This window comes from Centrocercus urophasianus, unplaced genomic scaffold (assembly GCF_019232065.1).
Source record: "Centrocercus urophasianus isolate 14NV4802_14NV808 unplaced genomic scaffold, USGS_Curo_1.0 seq_11, whole genome shotgun sequence".
NCBI lineage: Eukaryota > Metazoa > Chordata > Aves > Galliformes > Phasianidae > Centrocercus > Centrocercus urophasianus.
In genome coordinates, this window is record NW_024884253.1 from 462,322 (window position 1) to 472,074 (window position 9,753).

Genomic DNA, 9,753 nt, shown 5'->3' on the forward strand with positions numbered 1-9,753 from the left:
TTTTTTTTTTTTTTTTTTTTTTTAATGGCTAGAATCTATTATTTTTACAGCTAAAATTAAAAATAATTTTAAAAAGAAAGAAAATATTTTTAAAAAATTTTTATGGCAAAAGAACTTAAAAATGAAATAAAATCTTTTTTTTTTTTTTTTTTTTTTTTTTTTTTAAATAATTTTCACAAGCAAATTCTGCCCTGCTTTCACATCTATGAGCCGCGTGGTTAACAAATGTCAGCGTTTTGCTTTCCACGGTATACGAGCTGGATGAAAAGCAGCAAAATGTCATGGAAAATACCGACAGGTTGGAAAATGATAATTCCCAGTTGCACTTAGGATCCTTAAATATGTGGCATCCATCACAGCGATGCGTGTGTCATCCCAAAAGGTCCCTTATACTCCTGGTTTTGTTTCTATAATGAAGTTAATGAGAGTGCACTTGTGTATAATGAGTCCTATGCACGTCAACTCCACTCAGCTGTTTAATGAAGGGAAATGTTAGCCTAGTGTGTATTAGATCATTGCATAACAGCCAAAGTAAACTAAACCCTATCCGCCTTTCCTGTAAGATTTTCCCTTGTCAAGGCTATGAGTGTTTCATGCTGTCTTGAGGAAAGCAATGGGTTATAATGGGGTTTTCTCATTTGGCTTCCCAATCCAAAAAGAGCTTCTGGAACAGAATGACGAAAACAGCATTTAATCTGCAATGGCAGCAATGCCTTTTCTGCTGAATTTCACAGCAGAGTCGAATGCTTTAATCCTCATGCACAAGCCAAGGAGCATGTGGGAAAAGGAATTCCCTGCACTCATGCAGTGTCTCCATTGGGATTTTCTCTTTCTGTTCCATGTTTTGCTGATGAGAAAGTTAGCTAGGATTGAAACTTCATGAGGGCATTGCCACCAACAGGGTGACAGCACCGTGGCATCATCAAACCATGCAGAGATTCCACTGAAAAGTCCCACATGATGCTATCCTGCTCCCATTTCAAAGAGTGCAATGGGAAACCATATAATAATAAGTAATATATATCCAGTTTTAACACGGATTTTGTTTCGGAGAGGAGAGAGATGCAAATTAGAGCACTTATGGCTTGGAAAAGGTTTTTTTCTCAGCTTATCTACCCTACAAACCCCATCCTTTCCCATCACAGAAAACACAACCAGCGCTGAGATCTCAAGAGAAATCCTCATCGAGGTTAAATAAATCCATATAGGCGCAAAAAAACCCCAACAACCTGAATGTACACCGGTCCCCAGCTTACAGAAGGCTTCCAAGAGCAAACAAGCCATAGCATGCAAATGTCTCCTGCTCCCTGCCCTGGGGCAGGCTCCCACCCCTTGATGACTTTTACTCATCCAGCAAGAAAGGTGGCTTGGGTGCTTCTTCTCTATGTGGCGCAATGGGATCAAAGAGGATTCTCCTGGAGCCAGCCCTGCCTTGGGGTGTTTCCGCTTCGGCATCTTCCCAAGGGAACACAGGGCCCCGCTATTTACCCATATATGGGGTGATGCTGAAATGTTTCCTTAAAAACCAAACCAAACCTACCATTGGTAGGCAATGGTCACGTATCTTGCTATGCAAAATGCCCATTTAGTAACATGGATTGGAAAAAGACTCTTAAAAGCATCACGTCCAGCCATCAATCTACCACAACCAAAACCACGTTACACCACATCCCTTTTAGCACCAGATTTATGGTGGAAGAGCTACTAGCCCAAATCATAGAATATGGGACAGTGGGTAAACATTTCCTTAAAAAACAAACTGGGGCAAAGGTCATTTTTTGTGCCATGCAAAGTGCTCGTAGGATCATTCAGGTTGGAAAAGAATATCATCAAGTCCAACCATCAACCTACAACTACAAAGATCACGTCCATGAGCACCACAACTGAGATGGAAGTGTTCTGAGTCACCTGTAGTCCCTCTCCACCAAGCTCATGTGCTGCTGATGAGGAGACCCCTTTGCAAAGGAGGAGATCCTCAGCTGCAAAGAGGTATTGGATGGGAATGAGTGCAGGTGCAATCAATAGTTTCACCTGTTTGAATAGGACTGGAGAAGGAGCAGCATGGGTGAATGCTTCAAGGTGAAAGTTATGGCCAGAAGTACCTATGAGACTTCAAGCTCTGCACCCCGTGCCTGGGTTTAAACACTCTCTGCATTCAACCGTGGGGCTCTGATGGGTAAGAAGTGAGAGAGAAAAACTGCGTTTAGACTTCTAATTGTCTGATAGCAGGGGTGAAATCCTCTGGAAGAGAAAAAGTTGCATAAGATTGTTTTTTTTCTGAAGTAATACCAAGTCCTTTTGACCCCTTGCTGAAAGCATTCTTGCTAGGTTTCTCCTTAAACTCCTTTTGGGGGCTGAAAGCTTCATTTCCCCAGGTGCATTTTAGGTTGGCAGCCTCCAATCAGGACCAAGAAAGTCTTAAAATAAACTGACTTCATTGGGGGTATTTTTCTTTTGGGGAGTAGTGTGGGAGAAGGGTGAGGCTTTCTCTAGCTTGAGTGGTTTTGAGCAAGTTACCCTGTGCTGGATGAAAATAGTCCTACCAGCAATGTAAGCCCTCACAGTTCTAGAAGAGCTGGTGAAACAGAAGTCTTCAAAGTGTTTCTTATTTCTTAGAGAGTTTTTTAGGGTGTGTTGTGGTTCTTTACAGCTTGCTCTTCAGTCTTCAGAAAATTCATTATTTTCCTTGATGGGTAGGACCTTCATGGTTGAGAGTCACCTTAATGTTGCTGAAATCAGAACTTTATTTCTTGCATTCTTTTACACCTTGAGTTTCAAGGGGGAGGAAGTAATTTTTAGGGAGGTTTTGCCTGCTCCAGCAGTGGAAAGGAGGGGAGATGGTATCCTAACTGTAAAGTCAAATTTTAAACTGTGCACTTGCATGTTTGCTATATTTTATTATATTTTGGCTCTGAGCATTTTTTGGGGTATATTCAGTGCTATGGGTAAGTTCTGTTGCATTTTTGGGTGCAAATCCAGCCCAGCACACAGTCCCTGTCTACTTTTATGAAGCTATTAATGTTACGTGGGGATTTATTTTGGGACAGAGCATTGAAAATGAAGCTATCAACATTTTAGGAGCTAAGCTTAATGCTTTGCTGCTTGATGGTCCTTTTGGAAGTTGGGCTACAGAGCAAGTGCTCAGTAGGGTTTCCCCTGAGAGCATTGCTGGGGTGTTGTCACTCATCTCCATCTTGTTGCAGTGTACATCTTTGGGAATGCTGCCTTAACTCTGTGTCCCATCCTGAACAGCCAGACGTCAATGAAGCCATGGGGGTCTCAAGGACCAAGAAGACAAAGGACAGCAGCAGTCGGTGGGCACCTTGGTGGGGCTTGGGTTTTTATGTTACTGTAACTAGTTCTAGTGGGCAGCTCATTAACTGTCCTTTTGGGGAGTGTTTTTGTTGTTATTTCCTTTCTAGTAAGGTTATGCAATGCAGCTGTATGGTGTGTTATTGTCACCAAAGCATTTGCAGAGGTTGGCCTCTATGGGATAAACTTGCTATCACCCTCAGAAAACAAAAGAGCAAGTTGGAGAAGGGGCAGGGGATGCCGAAGACAACTCAGGTGAAGGAGCAACCAGAAGAAATACCATGCATGGGGCAGGTACTTAACAGCCTTTTCTATACTTGGGCAGTGGAGATGATTCTTGTGTGTGCCTTGGTGTTTCACAGGCACTAAACTCATTGCATTAACTTCTCTCTTCCTTTCTCCTGGTATGTAGGCTGCTGTACTGAAAGGGAAGAAGAAAGTCGAGGAGAAGCCACTGCAGGAGAACACCATCAGTAGGTAACTCCTTAGCTGGATGGAAGGGTTGAAGGCATTTATGGGGAGGGGATGGGAGCTGTGGGACTTTGCCTATTCCAGATTGGAATCATTATAATTATTAAAATAGTTTTTTTTTTATTAATTGGAAAAAACATGTCTTCTCTTTTCTTTCTGTCCAAGAAGTTCTCTAAGGCATGAGGTTGCAGAAGAAAAAGATCTCGGCTCAATCTGGCAGGATGGGATTCAAGTGAAGGAGGCAGCTTCATCCTTGTTGGTATGCGGTGGTCTCTGTGCTGAGGGTTTCAGAAACACTCTTAGTTTACTTTCAAGGGAGCTGTAGGGATACTGTCCTGTAGCTTGGTTTGAGCCCACAATAAGGATCTTTTGAGCAACTTCAATTAAATAAAAGAACTGAAGCTTGTGTGCTCTACAAGTAGATGTGGGTGGCATTGAGGTTGCATCCAATGCATTTAGTGTTGGATCAAGAGTGTGAGCTTGCCTTAATGGGAAGCACCATGATGGCTCACCCAAGCATAAGACTGGGATAGGTCTCATCCTAACAACATTCCTGTGAGTTATTTAGCCTTTGCTAATAGTTTTCCTTACTCTATGACTTGCTGCTGTTTTTGAGATAATGCTAGGAAGCATGCATCCGAGGCAATTCTCTGTATATCTTGCATTACCCACGTTAATATATCTCACTTGGGTAGGAGTAACTGGAGCCCCATCTCCATGTAGACCTCAGGAAAAGTTGCAGTGCTTTGTATTGACATCCAGGACTGGTGATAAATCCATGGAGCTTTTTCCCATAGCAGAGCCCTTGGTGTTTTTTTTTTTTGTTTTGTTTTTGTTTGGGTTTTTTTGCTGCTTTAGGGGTACTTAGTATATGCTTTTACTCTCCCATGATGAGTCTCCATCCTTCTTGCAAACGGCGTTGAAAATGTTGACCTTTCCCAATTGGAGCTGTGTTGCAGCCTTGAAACCTAGAAGCATCATGGTTGATGTCCTGTTATTGCCACCATTCTCAACAGCGTTTGCACGTAGGATTTCTGTGGAAAAGCCTGGCTCCTGAATTGACCACCTAATTTCTGATGGCGGCTGGATGATTGTGAATCTGAGAGCAGGCATATTCCCAGAGAACAGAAGTGCATATTGCCATAACCAACCTATAATTAACTCAGCTTTCTTACCCCTTAATGAGTTAACCCAGCTGCTTCTCATGAGCAGCTTTCAAGAAAAATCCCTGTGTGGTTTTGGCCTCCCTTGAAAGCTTTTGGAAAGAGAAACTCAGGGAGTCAGAATTTCTTAACAAGATCCCCAGTGCCTGGCAAGCATTGATTGAAGCTGGCATGGATTTCAGGGCAGTGCATCGTTGGACATAGCCTTGTATGCTGGTTGGCAGATTTTGGGGCTCTGAGTTCAACCTGAGCGCATTTGCTTCCAGATCCTGTCCTCATTTTTTTCCTGTGGTTTTGCTTTTTTCCTTCACTTCCTTCCCTGCTGTTCCCTCTTGTTGTATTTCCCACCTATGGCTTTGCCCCTTGCATCTCTTTTCCTTCTGCCATCTGCTACAATGGCCGTTTAACCTTGTAAGGAATAAGCTGGCCTGAATGTACATAAGCTGTGATTAGAAGCATCTTTTTTTTTCTCCCATCTTTCTGGCATCCTGGCCCATTGTCCCCAGTAACAGCAATACATCTAATAAGTATATGGATAAAACAGATGATTTTTTTTGTGGCTGTGCTCTACAAAAATACCTTTTTAGCAGTGAAGTTAAGATATGGTTTTCCAAACCTAATAAAATGTCAAAAGTGCCTCCATGTTTGGAGAAATCAGGCTAATTTATGCTCACTGTTTTGGGCTGTGGGTTTCTAGAAGAGGTGGCTGAGGAAGGGGATATTAGTGGGATGCAGGGACCATGGCCTGGGTGGCTGCTGTCAAAGGAGCTCGGTGACTGCTTGGGGGCAGTGCTGCTGTTGGGATACTCATGCACAGTCTGCCTTTTTAACCCCTTGCTGCATCAATGCTGTTAATCCCTTCCAGGAGGAAACTGATTCCACCCTCCACCAAGGGTCATCAGTGGGACTGAAGGACTCCTTCAGGTAAATCAGGATGTTTTCTTGTTATTTTTTTTTTATTTTTTTATTTTTGATTTTTTCTTTTTTGTGCAGAGAAATGGAAACTTACCCTTTATCTCCTTTATCATTGAGACTACCCAACTATTTATGTCTTTGTGGGGCTTGGATGTGTATTGGTGCCTCTGGTGGCCCCCAGAGATGGCCAGAAAACAATGCAAGTAGAATTTGGGTGTGTATCCTGGGCTTTGAGTGGATGTGGGAGGCTCCTGGCCTGATCTGACCTCTCAAAGTATAGAAGGATGCTCAAGTCAGCAAGACACAACTGCTTGGCTGCACATACCTACATAAATGTGGAAGGTAGGCGGTGAGGAAACACTAGGGGGGACAAGCAGTCTCACAATGCCTGGGAAAAGGGTGTTTCTATCCCTCTCCCTATGCTAGATCTGGGTAGAGATAGGAACTTGCATTCATAATGCTGGCCTTCAGCAGGCTGATCCTCTCTACCTTACAAAGGCAGGGGCTTTCATGTCCAGTGAGAAGCCTCTAATAAGACCTTCTGGGGAAGGATCTCCTCTGAAAAGGCTGCGGGACTTTGCCCTCTGAGTCACAAATCAACTGGCTCCTAATAATATTGAAGTGTGTTTTGCCTAGCTATTTGCACTAATGAGTTTAGTGAAAATTGTGCAATACTCCAAAAATGCATCCAGACTGGGCCATCTCCCTGGTGTTATTTCCCCGGAGTTGCTTTGGGGCTTGGGCTGTGGGAAAACAAGTTCTTCTCCAGGGATTTGACTGCAAAGCCATACTTCAGCTTGGCTGTAGGCCGTGCGTTCTCCATGGGGCAGCCTAGTGGGACATGGGAGAGCTATTTAGGGTCTTGAGTTTGATATGTCAGGGAAACATGAGGTACTGCTGGTGAGGAGTGGGAATGCTGACTCTTCGTAGGGATCTGAAGACCGGGTGGGAAGACCCCATCCAATGGCTTGCTGTGATGAAGTGTTGATGCCAGCAGCTAGGGTTATTCCTCCCTGATGCAGAATAGGCTTCCAGTGCTGATCCTCAAGCTGTTGCCTTTCTGGGGCATTTTCTCCTCCACCCTGAGCAACCTTGAAGGTTTTCTGGAAGCCTGGTTTGCTCTAGAGTCCTGCAGTCCAGTAACTTAGCACTGCTCTCCTAGAAATTAGTGTAACATCTCCCTCCTATTGTTGAAACTGACTTTGCTTGGTTGAATTCTCCCTCCTATTGTTGAAACTGACTTTGCTCCAGCATTCTTTATATAGGAAAGTTGGTTCTTTATGGTGTTGGAACATACCACAGAGCTTCCAAAAATTCACCCGATGTCTTTGACTGATAAAATGTTTTTGTTTCCCCCACCCGTGTTGCTGCCAGTGGAGATCATGGATCTGGATGCTCCTTGTCATCCTGCAGCGTATTTTGATTAAGGGGGTTGCGTACTTCCTCATCATGCTGACCCTCTGTTCCCCTTGTTAAGAGGGATATGAGGGTGTCTGTCTGCAAATCATCAGAGTCTTCAGCAAGACAGCTGTCTTCAGACTGTCTTACCCAAAGGCCACCACTTCCTCCAGTGTTTCCATGGTGTTCAGATGCCACTTCCATGTGCTTCTTTATTCACCAAACCCTGCAGAACTGTCCTGTTCACTAGGCAGTGTTCTTGGAGATGTCCGTGGGCATGATGTGGCTATGCTTGATCAGGAGTTCTCGTGGTCCTGCTCATTTGAGCTTTGTCATAAAATTGTTTGAGTTGGAAAGGCCTCTTAAAGGACATCTAGTCCAACTCCCCCTATGGTGAACAGAGACATCTACAGTTCAGGCAGGTGCTCAGAGCCCAGTCCAGCCTGACCTTGTATGTCTCCAAGGATGAGACATCCATTACCTCGCTGGGTAACCTGTTCCAGTGCTTCACTACCCTTACTGTAAAAGAGAAAACAAACAAAACCTTCTTCCTTACATTCAGTCTAAATGTCCCCTCTTTTAGTTTGAAAACATTTCCTCTTGTCCTATCAGGGGAAATGTCACGCTGTAAGCTGCAAACAGGCCATCCTATTCCTACAAAGGCTGCTTTCTGCTGCTTTGGGTTATCTTTATCTGCTGCAGCATGGGGTGCTGCTGTACTGGAGAAGATGTGAACGTGTTCAGGAGCAATCCCTTTTTTTTTCTTCCCTATGTAAGATGCAGAGGCTGCATCTTGATAAATTCTGTGCTCCCCAGTACAAGAGAGACCTGAATATATTTGATAGGGTCTAATGAAGAGCCTCAAAGATGCTTCTTGACCTGGAGCAGCTCTGCTGAGTGGAGAAGCTGAGAATCACAGAATGTTGCAAGTTGGAAGAGACCCATAGAGATCATAGAGACCAATTCCTGGCTCCATGCAGGACTACTACAAAATCCAAATCCTATTATTTGAGAGCATTGTCACAACACTCCTTAAACTGTGACAGTTTGGGGCTGTGATTGTTGCCCTTGGGAGCCTATTTCATGCCCACTACTCTGGTGAAGATCCTAACATTCCCTTGACCCTCTCCATAGGGTCACAGCTTCATGCCATTCCCTCTGGTTCTGTCACTGTCACCAGAGAACAGAGCTCAGCACTGTCCCTCTGGGGAGTTGTAGGCTGCTATGAGGTGTCCCTCAGCCTCCTCTGCTCTGGGCTGAACAAACACAGTGATTTTGGCTGCTTTTTTTATGTATTGCCCTTTAGATCCTTCCTGATCTTCATGGTCTTCGTTTGGATGCTTTTTAATAATTCCATGTCCTTCCTATTTTGCCTAAAATTTTGTTTCTGGGCAACTTGCTCTTACTTGAGCAGGGCTTGGACCAGATGGATAAAGAGGTCCATTCCATTCCTCAGCCATTCTGCTATGAGAAGAAGCTGTGTGTTTGTTACAGGTCAAAGAGTAAATCCCCGAGAGAGGGACCTGCAGTGGGACAGCAGCTCTCAGAGGCAGAGGATGAAGTTGGGGTAGGAAAGCTGTGGGATGACCATGGTTCCCCAAACCCAACCTTGTGTGGTATGCTCCTCCTCTACGCATCTGTTTGCTTTGTCTCCTTTCCCAATGTCAACCTTTTTTTCCCCTGTTTTTTGCTTCCTGCAGCTCCTCAAGCCAAGTAGAGGTGATAATGGTGTAGCTGAATTCCTCTCTGGAGAGCCTGGGGCTTCAACGTTGGCTGTGGAGGTCTCTGCTTTGATGGAGAGTGTGGAAAATGAGCTAGACCCTCACGTTCCAATGCAGAAAGGGGATGCCAGAGGCATGAAAATTAAAAAACAAACAGAGAAGAAGCAAGAGCCAAAGAAGCAGAGGGAGAATTTGTTGAGAAATGGAGGGACCAAAAAGGATAAGTTAGAGGAAAGCCTTGGGAATGTGATGGAGGACATCAGGGAAGAAGATGGTGCTGATGGGGACAGGAATTGTGGAGTCAGACAGGATAAAGCCAAGCAAGGGAGCAGCAGCACACAGGGAAGGGCTGATGAGAGGGAAAAGCAGAAAGGGAGAGGGGAGAAGCGCAAGAAGGTAAAAGTGGAGGAGGAGGAGGAGGAGCAGGGGAGGAAGAAAATAAAAAAGGAAAAAAAGGTGGAAGAGAAACAAGAGCTGGAAAGCTTGGGTGAGGAATTAGGAGTGAGAGACGAAGAAAAGGAAAGTGAAGATGGAAAAGGAATAAAGGAGGAGGAGGTGGATGAACAGGGAGAAAAGGGATGGGGGCAGATTCAGAGCATGGAGACTGAGGATAAGGAGGAGGAGAATGGAGATGTGCTGGGGGAAAAGCAGAAAGATAAGGAGAAAAAGCCAAAAGAGAAAAAGAAAGACAAAGAGAAGGGGAAGAAAGACAAAGAGAAGGGGAAGAAAGACAAAGAGAAGGGGAAGAAAGACAAAGAGAAGGGGAAGAAAGA